Source organism: Monodon monoceros, unplaced genomic scaffold (assembly GCF_005190385.1).
Source record: "Monodon monoceros isolate NGI ecotype Baffin Bay Population unplaced genomic scaffold, NGI_Narwhal_1 Super_Scaffold_18, whole genome shotgun sequence".
Lineage (NCBI taxonomy): Eukaryota > Metazoa > Chordata > Mammalia > Artiodactyla > Monodontidae > Monodon > Monodon monoceros.
Window position 1 is genome coordinate 49009160 of NW_021703774.1, and position 16233 is coordinate 49025392.

Genomic DNA, 16233 nt, shown 5'->3' on the forward strand with positions numbered 1-16233 from the left:
GATAAAGACTCCCTTCCTAGGCACCAAGGCCACACTGACTCACTGTGTACATGGTGATCTGGTTTTTTGAAGCTTTGAAAGAATATATCCCTTGTTTGACGTTCTTTGTTCTTATAAGATATAATACTGCTGAAAACTATGCTTCTCTGGAAGAATTCCTCAGAGTTATCTGAGAGGCTGTCTCCTTGGCTATAGTCCTCAGTTTGGCTCAAATAAAACTCTTTTCTATTCTTATTACAGGTTGTTTATTGATTATTTCCATCAACATTGCTTGGCATAGTTGGCAGGATATCAGAAAAACCCATCTGAGGTTACCTGGAGTCTATACTGGACCAGCGCCTTTGTACCAAGCACAGCCCCTTGAGCCCTCCTGGCTTCACAGACCCTTCAGGTGCGTTGGTGAGTTTTTTCTGATATCTAGATCTCCTTGTATTAAGTGACAGTCTATGACTTTTATTTGAGCTGTTATCTTAAGACTTGGAGTCTTAAAGGGGTACTGTTACATTTCCTAGGTGAAGAGGACCTAAGGAAAGATCCTAGGCAGAGGGTCTAGGAGTATAAACTTTAAGAATTGTGAATCACTATACCGTACACCCATAACATATAATGTTGTATATCAACTATACTTCAATTTAAAAAAAATAATGATTATATTTTATGGCCTGTCTACCTAAAAATAGTTTCTCCAATTTTTGGTAACTTGAAACTTTAGAGTTTTGCTAAGTTAAATTGAATGATGAGAATTCATTGAATATCCAGATCATTTCTCATTAAGATAAAATACTGAAACATTAATTGCTAAGCAAGTCTTAAGTTTACCTACTTTTCTTACTAAAGAAAAACTAAAGATGTTTGGATTTATTAGACCCATGTCTTATACCACATTGAGGGAAGAATGTTATAAGAAAATGTACGTTTCTAGAGGTTATAAAATGTGTTCACAGATTTACCCATCAGGAAGTGCTGATATGACAGTTTACAATAGCCTGCTTCTCAAGAGATTAAGGTTTTTTAAGGGTTAAAAATTATAACATAGGTGTAATTAAAGCTACTAGAAGTAATAAGGGAAGCATTTCAGTATACAAGGAAAATAAGATGTGTGTTTTCAGTAAAAGGAGATAAGAAGAATGGAAATGCATTTTGTTAAGGGAAAAGAAAGTGATTTTGTCCTGAAGCACCTCAAAGAGAGATATTAAACTAATTAGGCTTATTTTGTATATTAAATTACATGGGAAGCATTGTCAAATAAAAGGTAACATTAAGCCTTCTTTATGTTGTGTTTATATATAAGTATTTGAGAAATTATATGAAATTCATATAAATCTTATATGTCCTAACATAAAATGTTATTTGTCATCAAAATTTAGGCTCACATGAAAGGGACTGAACCTGAGTATTAGGGAAATACCCTAGTTGACTTTCATACAAAAACAACAACGACAGGGACTTCCCTGGTGGTTCAGTGGTTAAGATTCCACGCTCCCAATGCAGGGGGCCTGGGTCAGGGAAGTAGATCCCACGTGCCGCAACGAAGATCCCACAGGCAGCAATGAAGATACTGCATGCCACAGCTAAGACCTGGTGCAGCCAAATAAATAAATAAATATTTTTTTTTAAAAAAAAAAAAACAAAGACAACACCAACAGAATCTGTAAAGATTATGGCACGTGTAGATAAAGTCCATTCTGTTTTTGCAAAAATTTACCCCTCATTGTCCGACTTTTGGCAAGAGTCTGCTCCTAGATCAGAGAAATTAAGATGGGTAAACAATAGCTGTGAATTAAACAGTCAGGGCTATGGGAAACCCAAAACAGCTTGGCACTTCTTGGCTCCCTGGCCAACCCCATCTTTTTGTTTGAAGGTTAAAGCCTCCCCTTGCTGCAAGCTGATGCCCTCACAATGAAAAAGAAACTTAGAAAATGTGTTTTCCACTTGGGGTATAGTTCTACAGTCTCCAGTGATCAAGGCACCCACTTACTGGGCAAATCAACAAAAACCTCACAAACTTCTTGAAATTATCACTGTCACTACTATCACCCTAAATCATCAGGCAATGTGGACAGAATTAATGGAGAAAACTGGACTCAAGTAGAACAAAAATTAATTACATGGCTTTGAATGAATAAATATGATTATAATTTTACAACTTTTTGTCTGAAATATTACTAGCTTTTAATCTTTGTTGTCCAGATGCAAGGGAAATTTTCGCCTTAAGCTAATTATGACTTACAGCAATTTAGTAAATTATACCCTTGTTAAGAGAATTGAAGCATTTACCTTTTATCTCTACCTGAACCCTCCAGAATTTGGAAACTCTTAGGTTCCCAGCAGGAGCTTTCCAGGAAGGAAGGAAGGCCACTTCCTGGCAGGTGCAGTAACCTCAAGATATTTTGTACCTCAAGAAGAGAGATATCCACCTAAATCTGTAGCTATTGCAGATGGGATCTGATGACAAGTCCTTGGCATGGCTCTCCTGGCCTTGAGAGGTCTTTTAAAAGTTCAGTTTGAGATTCCTTATGAAAAGTTCCAGCAAAGCAAAATTTAAAAGAGCCTATACGATCAATTATACTTATATAAATAATCAGGCCAAATTTACTGAAACCAGACTTATTTAGCAAACAAACTGGTTTTAATTTAACTATATTTGATAGAAATAGGATAAGCTTAAAGATAAAAAATTATGTTTCAACGATATACCTTTATGGATATTAAGTTTTAGTGTTACTGTCTTTGAGGTTTGGTATTTCCTGCCTTCTACTCCCTAGTTGGCTTCTTGTTACTATGTTACATTATAATAAAATTTAATTGAATTATTAAAAGGATATTCTAAGCTTGTTTCTGAAGCTGATCACAGTAATCTATCTTTGGATGAAGATCAGTTGCCCCATGACCCACAACCAGGGGATTATACATACTGGAGAAAGACATCAATTAAAGGACTCTCTCTCCAACTTAGATGAAAGTGCCCTTATCAGGTATAGTAGCATAGGCACAATAAAACCGAAGGGCATTGACTCTTTAATTTATATTTTCTACTTAAGAAGGGCCTCTGCACTGGACTGGTCTATGGAAAGAACTGCTGACCTCCAACAACACTCACACCAGGATAAGAAAAAGATGACAACAGTAGTAAACAGCTTACCCAAGAACCCAGACCAGGACTGTGAGACCCATTCTACTAGTTCAGTTGAAAGCTTACCAAATGTGTGTCCCCCTGTCAAAATCTAAAGTTATTGTTTTACTTCTAGCTATACTTTTGACCCCATATTCAGGATGGCAAAAAAAATTCTTAGTAAATTTATCACAAAGTATACTTCTGGGGCAATGTAACCAATTGTTGGATCTATCATCAAATTCCTCAGTCAACATAAGACCAATACAGGCCCCTCTTAATACATATCACTGACTTTCAGATGTACTTAATATTGCCATCCCTCTAGACCAACCCCCCTCTGGCCTAACCTTTCACGTTCAAATTCTTCAACATACTAGATGGACACATTAGTGTGTCCATCTAGTATCCTCAGATACTATCCTCAGTCCTCAGAGACTGAGCACAACTTACCCCAGGATCCCTTCACTCTGTCTCTTACTCTATTGAAAAATGTCTTAAAGAGAAAAATGCAGATAAATTATGCCAGCAACTCCCATATGTTAAATACCATGCAGATGACTTTTGGAAAGCCTACAAGAGAAATGACCCATAGTTTAATATTGTGTTGACAAAACTTCCAGTTAATAAGGCTATCAATGAGAGCACTCTGGGAGGGATCACTTGTGCTCCCCCAGGTTTTGTCTTCATATGTGGTACTGGAACTGATCCACTTTCCCAAGGATGGGCATAGAAACGTCTTAATAACTGGTAAATAGAAGTTTTATATTTATAAGGACATTATGTTACCCCATTTTCTGTACATAAGGAAACAGATGAACTCCCTTCCTTTCTTCATTACAGAGTCAAAAGATTCATGTTAGCAAGAAACCAAGATACCTGGTGGCAAAATCTTTTGGGAATCCTGGTTCCTAATGCAAGAGTATATGCAAACAAAGAGATGATCAGAAATCTATCAGCCACTATTGGTCAAATAGCCAAAAGACTGTAAAAAGCATTTTAGCACAATAGACACCCCTAAATTCCTTAGCCCAAGTAATATTAGATAACAGGGTAGCCTTAGATTTTCTTTCTTTTTTTTCTAAATTAATTAATTTATTTTTGGCTGTGTTGGGTCTTCGTTGTTGCGTGTGGGTTTTTTCTAGCTGCGACGAGTGGGGGCTACTCTTCGTAGCCGTGCGTGGACTTCTCATTGTTGTGGAGCACAGGCTCTAAGTGTGCGGGCTTCAGCAGTTGTGGTGCACGGGCTCAGTAGTTGTGGCACATAGACGTAGTTGCTCCACAGCCTGTGAGATCTTCCTGGACCAGGGCTGAACCCGTGTCCCCTGCATTGGCAGGTAGATTCTTAACCACTGCGCCACCAGGGAAGTCCCTGCCTTAGATTTTCTATGGGCTAAACAAGGAGGTATTTGTGCTATTACTCATACTACTTGTTACACATATCAATACCTCTGGAGAAGTTGACACACCCAGAAAAAATTTCCCCAAAAGCAAAATGGTTACAAGATGTAAGAAAAACTAACCCTTTAAATGATCTGTTCAGTAGACTCCCCTCAGGAATAGACAATTTTTTTCTGTTTTGCTTTACAGACGATTATCATTGTCACAGTATGTATTAGTATTCTTTTCCTAGCTATCATGACATGTATCACTGCTTGCTTTAAGCCTACTGCTAAAAGTATGTGTACAATGTTTGTGTGACCATTCAGTGCAATTGCTAAAGTGTACAGTCTCTAAAATATTTTCCCATTCGCATACCTGTGTGCTTTTTCACTATATCTGATTAGTTTACCCTCAATGTGGATAACTAGGCAAATCTCTATACACATATAAACAACAACAAAAAAGAGGCCTAGCCCTGAGGGACATGATGGACCCAGGGCAAGCAGCAATCACTCTGGCATCAAGGGACAAATATTTTGATCATCAATGCTTTCTGTTCAAAGATTTACAATCTAAAGGGGGAAGTGATGAAAGAAATTTTCACATACTGAGGTATGGGGAAGTCATTCTGGCTTAAATGTGAGTTAACTTGAATGTTGTACTAACTAAAACAGCCTGGTTTTAGCTTACCAAACATACATTATACATCTGCTTTATTTTATTTTTTTTATTGAAATGTAGTTGATTTACAATGTTGTGTTAATATATCTGCTTAAATTATTAAAGAAAAGTATACACTGACCAGAAGTAAAGAATGTCCATGTTAAAAATAAAGATTAGGGAATTCCCCGGTGATCCAGTGGTTAGTACTCCACGCTCTCACTGCTGAGGGCCTGGGTTCAATCCCTGACCGGAAAATTAAGATCCCACAAGACACGTGGCGTGGCCATAAAATAAAATAAAATAAAATAAGATTAAATGGCTCCCCTCTTTGAATGCCAATGCTGGTATTCCTTCAATGGTGAGACTCCCTTCCCAGACACCAAGGTGATACCAACTCATTGTGAACAGGGTGATCTCTTTTTTTTGAAACGTTGCAGGAATGTATCCCTGACTTGTTTGATGTTCTTTGTTCCAACAATATATAAAACCATGCTGAAAACAGTGCTTCTCCAAAGCAGTTCCTCACAGTTATCTGAGAAGCTGTCTCTGGGGCTATAGTCTTCAATTTGGCTCAAATAAAACTCTTTTCTATTCCTACTATAGATTGTTTATTGATTATTTCCATCAACACAGCTAACTGGTTCATGTGTGCCTGACACTGGTTTCATGCTGTATGGAGTAAAAGAAATCATTAAAGACAAGTTCTGTCCTTAAGTAGTTTATAAGGAAACGTTTATCTGGGAAACATTTCTTGTATGCAAATAATTACCACATAAAGCAAAAGAAGTGCTAAATTAATGGTGAGAGTTCAGACAGCTAAACAGGTTTAAAGTAGGGAGTAGTACTTCCAACGTGGACTGGGGGGAGGGTGACCAATGATCCTGGTTTGGCTGGGGACTGAAGGGCTTCCTGGGACACAGAACCTTCAGAGAGAAATGCAAGATAGTCCTGGGCAAATAGGCCAGCTGGTTACCTTAATAAAGGCAGTGTTGTAGGCGGAGTCAGAGAAGGCCTTGTGGAGGACAGGAGATGGAAATTGAAAAAAACCCTGTAGAATTAGTTGGATTGGATTGGCTACCTTCATTAATACTTTTGACATATATACAAACTAACCCCCTTCACCACTCTTACCCATAGCAGTCCTAACAATTGTGCAGTGATTCCATTTTCGTGAGTACTTTCTTTTGATTGTCATGTGGGTTGAAATCTTTTATCAAACATTGGCTTCTACCTTCACTATTGTACCTGTGTATCCTACATAGTTTTCTAATTTCCAGTTGCTCTACTTCCCTTCAATACTGTGTTAAATGAGAGCTTTTTGTAATGCCTCCTCCTCTCCAAATGTATTAAATTACAATGGAGTCTGTATGGGTGGGTCAAAAATTAGAAAGAAGGCTGCTTAGAAGCAAAAATGGGTCTTCATTTGAATACAGATTCTCATAAGCAAGAGTTAGCTGACCTTAAACCAGAGAGGGGAAGTGTCCACCTATGTGAAATACTGTAAACGAAAGCTTATCAAATTTTAATGTGTAAAGAAACTACCACCTCCTCCTCCTATCTTGTAAAAATTGCAGATTTTGACTAGTAGGGCTGGGAGGGCCTAGGATTCTGAATTTCTAATAAGCCCCCAGGTGATTCCATTGCTACTGGTCCTAGTACCATACTTGGGGTAACAAGGCTGTAAAGCAGAAAGGCCCTTTCTGGCGCTTGTACTTGCCCAAATTTCCCTCCACTCCCTAAAATTCTTTTACTTTGTTGCTGAGTATGGAAGTCCACCAATTATACTTTCTGAAACAAGGTGCAGATATATTCACTACTTAACATTAACTTGTTTAATCAGATAGTTTTCCTCATTATACCCACTGAGTTAGGAACTTTAAGAATGGACATTGATTATTGTGGGTAAGTAATAAAGAGTTTAGTAATGAGGCACTGTATTAAAGGGTGAGCATAAAGGTGGAACATGAAGAGTTTAGGAAGAAAGGTGGGTATTGGGCATCTGCAGAGTTCTGTGAAAGCAGGGGCACTTGGGGTTCTGCCAAAGGCCATATTAGCAAATAGGAGGAAGTGAAGAGGCGAGACGCTATTTATAATGAACCTCATAGTTTCATAGCCTTGCCTTGGGCCAGTCTGAGGAAACCTGATCCTAATAAAAATAGCAAGTCTAGTCCTTATTTTTATAGAAAGATAATATGACGCCTGTATATATCAGTAAAGATTCACTGTTTTTTCTCAATTTGCTTATGCAGTTGTGAAATTCAAGAAGTTAGTTTGGTAAATGCACGTGCTAGTTGAAACTGTAGGAAATGTCTTCTAATAAATATGTAAGATTTCAAGGTAGGATTTAGAGCTAAAATTATGACCAGTGACTGACAATACAGAATAATAGTGCTTAAATGAGTCAGAGATCACCGAGCCTTTTTATCCTATGGATGCAGAAACTGAAAACAAGCAGGTTTAAATGGATTTCTCAACTTCGTTCAGGTAGTTAATATAATAGTGTGGACTTGACTACCATGACTGTTGACTTTTAACCAAGGGCTTTCTATAATACTATGTACAAGTTAAAAAACCCAGGTTAACATTTCCCCAAAGGTTTCACATTTTAATGTAAGTTTTTTTTTTTTAATGTATATGTTTTTTTTTTTTTAGGCCACACAGCATGTGGGAATCTTAGTTCCCCAAGCAGGGATCGAACCCATGCCCCCTGCATTGGGAGCGCAGAGTCTTAACCACTAGACCATCAGGGAGGTCCTATATAGAAGCATTTTTGTGCTTAACGATCTTGTACTTAATGGTTCAATTACTTTTGACAAATTTCCAATTTTTTGAAACTTTTCTTTTCTTTCTTTCTTTCATTCTTTCTTTCTTATAAATCCTTGTGTCACGAGCTCCATTTTAAAAAAATTTCTAGGAGACCTATGCAATTTATTATAAATGAGATCAACACCAAGATAAACCCATTTATTTTCTGAACATATTCCAGGTGTCACCAAGAGCCCTCCTTTTTTTTTTTTAACATCTTTATTGGAGTATAATTGCTTTACAATGTTGTGTTAGTTTCTGCTTTATAACAAAGTGAATCAGCTGTATGTATACATATATCCCCATATCCCTTCCCTCTTGCACCTCCCTCCCACCCTCCCTACCCCACCCCTCTAGGTGGTCACAAAGCACTGAGTTGATCTCCCTGTGCTATGCAGCTGCTTCCCACTAACTACCTATTTTACATTTGGTAGTGTATATATGTCAATGCTACTCTCTCACTTCGTCCCAGCTTACCCTTCCCACTCCCCGTGTCAAGGGCCCTCCTTTTGATAAAACAGTAAAATCTCCTCTCTTATCCTGAAAGTAAGCCTGGTTTTCTTCTGAAATTCCTCCACCTACTATACACATATTTCCATGTCTGAATTTGGATAGCTAAAGGCAGATGCGAAGTAGAAGTTAGAGTCAAATGAGATATACATGTGGGTCCTGACCTCTGATGTTACCCCACCTGTCAGCTTAGCCTACTTGGTTAGGACACACCTTGAAGCAGTTGGAAAGTAAATATTAAACGAATAAAGGTTAGTATGTACTACTTCACAATGGAGATTGTAAAGCAGTGAAATTTCTCACCAGGAAAGTCACAGACTAATATGTTACTTTCCCAGGCTCCACCTTTCCCCTTGTCAAAAATGTATTATGATATCAGACTTTCATACTCTAATGTGAGTTTTTTTGTTATGTTTTTTATTTTTTTTGCGGTACGTGGGCCTCTCACTGTTGTGGCCTCTCCCGTTGTGGAGCACAGGCTCTGGACGTGCAGGCTCAACGGCCATGGCTCACGGGCCCAGCCGCTCTGCCGCATGTGGGATCTTCCAGGACCGGGGCACGAACCCGTGTCACCTGCATTGGCAGGCGGACTCTCAACCACTGCGCCACCAGGGAAGCCCTCTAATGTGAGTTTTAACTCAACTTATTGCATTTTCTAAAACAATTTGGATCTTATACCTCTGTGCTACTCTACGTAAGAGTGACAAAAATGTGAGGTCTCCAATCTTATCTGTTACTGACATTGGTAGAGGACAAGAAAGCATTGTTTTAGTGGAGAAGGTTTTCAGAACCCCTGAAATCTCACTTGGTAGAGAACAGACTATTCTGGCATTATGGTTCTGGTGCCTGCAGGTTAATTCATTAGGTAATAAAGCACAGAGTTCACTATAGTTAGCCTAAAAGGTGAATGCAAAATTTTGGATTCAATGTCTCTGAAAACCTTTTTAGAGGAGTTCTTCAAATACAAGAGAACTGAATTTACGTTATGCCAGCAGGACTTTCTTTTTAGTGCCCCATTCAGTGGAATTTTATTTGGAATACTTCTGGATGTTAATTTATAATGTCTTCAGGACTTATGTTTAAACAACATGTTTTTAAATAGATTACTTTAGAGGCTGATGAATCAGAATAATAAAAATAAGAAGTATGTACATTCATTTCTCAGAGGAAAGGCATTAGATAAACCCAGAGTAATATTGGTATTTATTGTCTTAAGATTGCTCTTTCTTTTCCTAGCTCAAGAAAATGTACTTAATAATTTTCTGAATGTCTCTAAAAGTCCGGATGTCATTTCTCTATGTTGAAATTTTGTCTGTTTTAATGAGATTTAATTTATATACAGCAAAACTCACCTGTCAGAGATATTTAATTGTCCTATAAATCGATCCAATGAACTAATCACCGCTAATGTTTTAACAGGTATGGACTTATTAATGTGTTCTCTAATAGAATTACACTCTGGGAACTTTTTGAAATAGAGTCTTACCCAAAGTCAAGATTCTTCTGGAATGATTCCAAGGATGCTTGCAAATCTGTGGTCAGAGTATTTTGGAACAGACAGTTCTCAAAACAATCTTACCACATAGACCCTTAACTAGCAGCCCAATCCTTTATAACAGTATGACTGGACTGCCTCTATAAAAATTTTCCCTATAATTGCAGAGCTAAATGAGAATTCCCCTTTCTGATATGTAGAACCTTTTTACAGGTCAAGAATGAGATAGTATAAAGTAAATCCCTTCAGTGTGAGAGACAGAACATAGCATGTAGAAATTTGTGCTTTCCTTTTCTAAAAAAATAAATAACTAGCACACATCCCTCTAATACCTTTTTTACCAGAATACCTTTAAATATAATCATTTGGCAAATGAATAAATATTTACTGAGCACCTACTATGTGTCAGACACTATGCTGTGTGGTTTTAAACGTACACATTTCATTATTCTTACTATACCCATTCTTCCCTTTTATAAAGCCAATCCGGTGTTTACAATGCTTACAATCAAGGCTCTAAATTTCACATATGTAAATATAAATAAAATGGTTATATGATTTATATATCCATTAGACCATATTACTTGAGGTAAAAGACTACCTGTTCACTTTTCTACCTCTGAGCCTGAGCCTAGTCCAATGCCTGCCACTTAGTACATAGGATCTCATTAAATCGTTTTTGAATAATTCTTTTTTTTGGGGGGCTGGTCCTGTGGCTTGCTGGGTCTTATTTCCCTGACCAGGGATCGAACCCAGGCCATAGCAGTGAAAGGCCCAAGTCCTAACCACTGGACAGCCAGGGAATTCCCTGGAATAATTCTTAAAGAAATTGTGGAATGGTTTGTTGGACAGATCATTGTGATTAGTTCTTCATAAGTGTATTACTGATATAAATGGTGTTTCAAGTTACTAGGTAAAGGGGAGTAAAATGTGAACTTGACCTTCCTCAACAGTGCTTTGTACGTAATGGGTACTCAATAAAGATTTAATTAAATTGGGAATTTTAAAAAGCATTGTGAGGGGTACAAAGCTCTATATGACATGGTTTTATAAAAATATATGTAATCAGAGACTCCACTTCCCTAGTCCCCAGGCTTGGGGTTTACTCATGCCCTAGTTTTTCCTCAGAGTGTGAATACTGGATCCTTGTAGTCTAGGACGCTTGGAGAATCCAGGGTAACCAGTGCACAGAATTTCTTGCTGCTATCATGAAATGGAATGCTGATAGCAAATGGCAACTGGCCTCTACAGAGTGCTGGCTGGTCCTCTGTTCTGGCTTCTGCCAAGGCACTGGCAGGATACTTGTTCATAACAATATCCTCTATCCACATGCACTGCTGCCTTATGGGCCATAATCTGGTTCTGGACCCAGAATCAGGATGTGCTCAAGTATTTGCTACTTTATGGACCCAAGGCTCTGGCTAATTTTTCTCTTTTCCTCTTTGGAAGCAGGGCAAATTACTGCTAAATTTAGCTCCAAACGGAAAGATACATTGTTTTTCTAGCCTGAAGTTCCAGCCAAGCCTTCATCCTCAGAGTTATGACCATCTTCTAAGTCCCTGGGCCCCACAGAAGAGAAGAAATAGCTCTTTATTTGTATTTATGGGCCCTCCTTCCTGTACTTTCCTTGGTTCCTGCCATGGGATTCAAAGAATGGACAGTGACTACCTTTTAGGCAGCCAAGTGGGCGATGGTCTTGCTTGGACGTGGCCAGCCCCCATACTGCCTATTTTCTGTTGTTTTGTGGGCATTCCAGCCTCTTCTCTCCATCTTGGATCCTTTGCTACCTATGAAAGGAGAAAGAGCTTCTATCAGCCTTGGGATCCTCTTTTCTCTGGGTTCACCTTTGTTTCTTGAAAACTCCAAAACATTGCTTAGCTTTTATGGTTCTCCTTTGTGCAGCCTTCTATAAATACCCATCTTTTCCCGAGCAAATAAAAGCAAGGACATAGCTGGGCGGTTCCTCCTGGCCTTAAGAGTCTTCGATGATTAATCCCAAACAAAGCTCAGAGCTGCTAACATTCCCAATTGACTGTAGGGACCTTAGAGTGGGTCTTGATGGCTCTTTGAAAAGGATTAAGTCTTCTTTTCCTCTTTCAGAATTAACCTCCTTAATTCTAGAAATCTTGGAGGCAGTTTCACAGCTTTAGCCTATATCTCTGCCCTTCATTAAAAGCAATGTCTCGGGCTTCCCTGGTGGCGCAGTGGTTGACAGTCCGCCTGCCGATGCAGGGGACGCGGGTTCGTGCCCCCGTCCAGGAGGATCCCACATGCCGCGGAGCGGCTGGGCCTGTGAGCCATGGCCTCTGGGCCTGTGCGTCCGGAGCCTGTGCTCCGCGGCGGGAGGGGCCACAGCGGTGAGAGGCCCACATACTGTAAAAGCAATGTCTCTGATAACTTGATTTCTCTATGGCATCCACTGGAGATAAGTTTTTGGAGCAAAGCCCCTAAATGTGTATGATGTCTTAATAGTTTTGAATTTGGAGCTTCCCCTTTCTCTGAGTCTAGTCTTAAAACTTTTGACCAGAGAGATCTGACGATTCTCTATATTCTCAAAAAAATTTTTGTTTAAGTCTTAAGGTCCTAAATCCTAATACATGCAACAACATGGATGGATCTCAAAAGCATTATCCTAAGTGAAACAAGACAGACTCACAAAGTTACATACTATATGATTCCATTTATATGATATTCTAGAAAAGGCAGAGGCCATAGGGACAGAAAACACATCAGTGGATGCCAGGGACTGGCAGGGGTTGGGGGAGGGGTTGATTACAAAGAGGGCAGTTTTTTAGGAGATAGAAGAACTGTTCCATATCTTGATTTTGGTGGTAGTTAAATGACTCAAAACTCACAGAAATGTACTAGTGTACAGTGTTAGTAAAGAGTGAGTTTTAACATATATAATCATAATTTTAAAAAATGGAAGAAACTGTTTCACCCAGATACTTTTTTTTTTTGGTTTTATTTTTGGCAGAGCTGGGTCTTCGTTGCTGCTTGAGGGCTTCTCGTTGCAGTGGCTTCTCTTGTTGTGGAGCACGGGCTCTAGGCGCATGGGCTTCAGTAGTTGCAGCACGTGGGCTCAGTAGTTGTGGCTCACAGCCTTCAGTAGTTGTGGCGCACGGGCTTAGTTGCTCCGTGGCATGTGAGATCTTCCCGGACCAGGGCTCGAACCCACGTGCCCTTGCATTGGCAGGCGGATTTTTAACCACTGCGCCACCAGGGAAGTCCCCCAGATACTTTTAAGAACCTACAAACACTTGGGGGTGGGGTGGGTGATGGTGGTGGGATGACTTGGGAGATTGGGATTGACATATATACACTAATACATATAAAATAGATAACTAATAAGAACCTGCTGTATAAAATAAAATAAAATTCAAAAGAAAGGAACCTACAAACACTTCACCACATTTATAAAGATATTTTCTACACGGGGTCATCAATAACTTTTAGGGCACCATCATTGGAACACTATATTGATATCTAGTCCCCTTCTAATATCTGCTGCTTTTGTAGGACTTCAGCAATTTGTCCTAAAATTTTATTTCTTTCTTTCCCGGGGGTGGAAAGGTCATTCCAGATAATACCCTCAGATTCTGGAAATCATTACTTCTATCACAGGCTGAATGCCCTTTCCCACAGACTATTGCAACATAACACGTTAGGCATGTCTCTGATGGCTTATCCAGGCTTGGGGCAATTTGCGGTTTTCTTGAACACCAAGACGCCACAGTCCTTGCTTCAGGAAGAGTGCTGTAATCTTTTAGAAAGTTTTGGAGTCTGAGTTAGAAACTTAATAAACTACCTTCTATATGTCTACATTACACAAAACTCTCCAGGGATGCGGATCACAAAGAAGAAATATCATCATGTCCTCTCTCCTGCATATTCTGCCAACCACTCTATATCTGCCTGGTTTTGAAGCATAGTTTAGAATCCTTTCAAGCTCAGACTCACCACAGACTCTAGTCTCTATCTACCACATTAGCAGGGACTTTAAGTATCTCATCCATCCATGTGCCCTAGCCTGTCTGTAGCATCATAGCCATTGTCTAAAAAATATTCAATACTTCCCACTTTGGGAGTTTCAATTAGTCCATACTATAAGTATGTGCTAGAAGGGAATTCATAGATATCCTGGATAAGGCCCCTGGTAACATTGTCTCCATGAACACATGATACAAATACTGTCCCACCTTTTCATCTTCCCAAATAAATTGCACTAGTCCCAAATCCACTTATCAGGAAGTCTAGAATTGCTGTCTCTTCAGGTTCCTTTCCTCCCCCTGAATTTTCAATTAACTCAAGGCCTTAAGCAGTTCAAAAGTTCAGTCTGACATCCTGCCTGTGACAAAGACTGTCAGCTGGTCACCAAAGCTAGGATTGTTAGATTTAGCATGTAAACATACAAGATGCCCAAATATTATATGGAACATAACTTATACTAAAAAAATTGTTTGTTGTTTATCTGAAATTTAAATTTAACTAGGTGTCCTATATTTTATCTGGCAATCCTACACCAACCATTTCTTCTCTCTGGACATACAGCTCTACTATATTTCCCAGCTTCTCTTGCAGTTAGGTGGGATCATGTCACTGAGTTCTAGCCATTAAAACCTCTCAAGCACAATCCTCCTTTCTCTTTTTCTTTCCAGCTGGATGGGGAATCCATCTGGTAAAGATGATGGGGCCACAAGATGGAGGGATTCTGGGTACCTACATCATCACTGGGAGATGCCCAGGAGAATCACCCAGGACAGTCAGGTGCCATGACCCATGAACACTGCATTAAATGTTATTTTTATTGTTAAACCACTGAGATTGAGCATTAATTTATTATAGCAGATAGTCTTACCTTAACCAATACAGGACATTTGTATCTTGAAATGGATGGAGTGCTGTTATCTTAGTCTGTTCAGCTGCTGTAACAGAATACCATACACCGAGTGGCTTATAAACAACAGAAATTTATTTCTCACAGCTCTGGAGGCTGGGAAGTCCAAGATCAAGGTGCTGGCAGATTCTGTGCCTGGTGAGGCCCTGCTTCCGTGTTCATAGATGGCCATCTTTTTGCTGTGTCTTCACATAGCAGAAAGGAGAATGGATTTCTCTGTGGTCTCTTTTAAAAGGGCAAAATCTCATTCATAGAGCTCTGCAGCTAACATATACAAAACCTTAAAATCTGTGACATTAGCTTAGTGGATCAGCAGTGGGAAGTAAGGAAACAGATATCCAAACTTAGAAAAATGGAGATGCATATTATGTGCTAAAAAAAGATTTGATAAGACGTCACTTGAAATAACTTAGAAGGATGACTGTGTGCCTAAACGCATTTGTAATTCTAGGGCAGAGAGGTTAATCTTTTCATCTCTTCTCTTTCTTTTTTCCCTTCCTTCCTTCCTTTCCTTTTTTCGTTTTGGTACCATGTACCCCTATGGCAGTTTGGTGAAGCTGACAGACCCCATTTCAAAGTAATATTTTTAAATGTATGAAATAAAATGTGTACCAGAAAACCAACTGTACTGACAAATGCTTAGGAAAATACTTTTAAAAAGCAAAGATGTTGGGGCTTCCCTGGTGGCGCTGTGGTTGAGAGTCTGCCTGCCAATGCAGGGGACACGGGTTCGTGCCCCGGTTCGGGAGGATCCCACATGCTGCGGAGCGGCTGGGCCCGTGAGCCATGGCCGCTGGGCCTGTGCGTCTGGAGCCTGTGCTCTGCAACGGGAGAGGCCACAACAGTGAGAGGCCTGCGTACCCCAAAAAAAAAAAAAAAAAAAAAAAAGCAAAGATGTGATACAGTAACATATATGCATCTTTATTAATCCATTAAATAACAAGATCTAGGAATGTGTGATAGTTAATTTTATGTGTTAACTTGACTGGGCACTAGGTGCCCAAGTATTTGGTCAAACATTCCTGGTGTGTCTGTGAGTGTGTTTCTGGATGAGATTAGTATTTGAATTAGTAGACAAGCAAAGCAGATTGCCCTCCCCAATGTAGGTGGGCCTCATCCAATCCACTGCAGGCCTGAATAGAATAAAAATGCTGAGTAAGGGAGAATTCATTCACTCTCTGCCTGACTGTCTTCAAGCTGGGACAACGGTATTCTGTCTTGAGGCTCAGACTTGGACTAAAACTTACATCATTGGCTCTCCTGGGTCTCAGGCCTCCAGACTCAGACTAGAACTATACCATCAGCTCTCCTGGGTCTCCAGCCTGCCAACTGCAAATCTTGGGACTATCATAATTTCAAAGTAGTAAT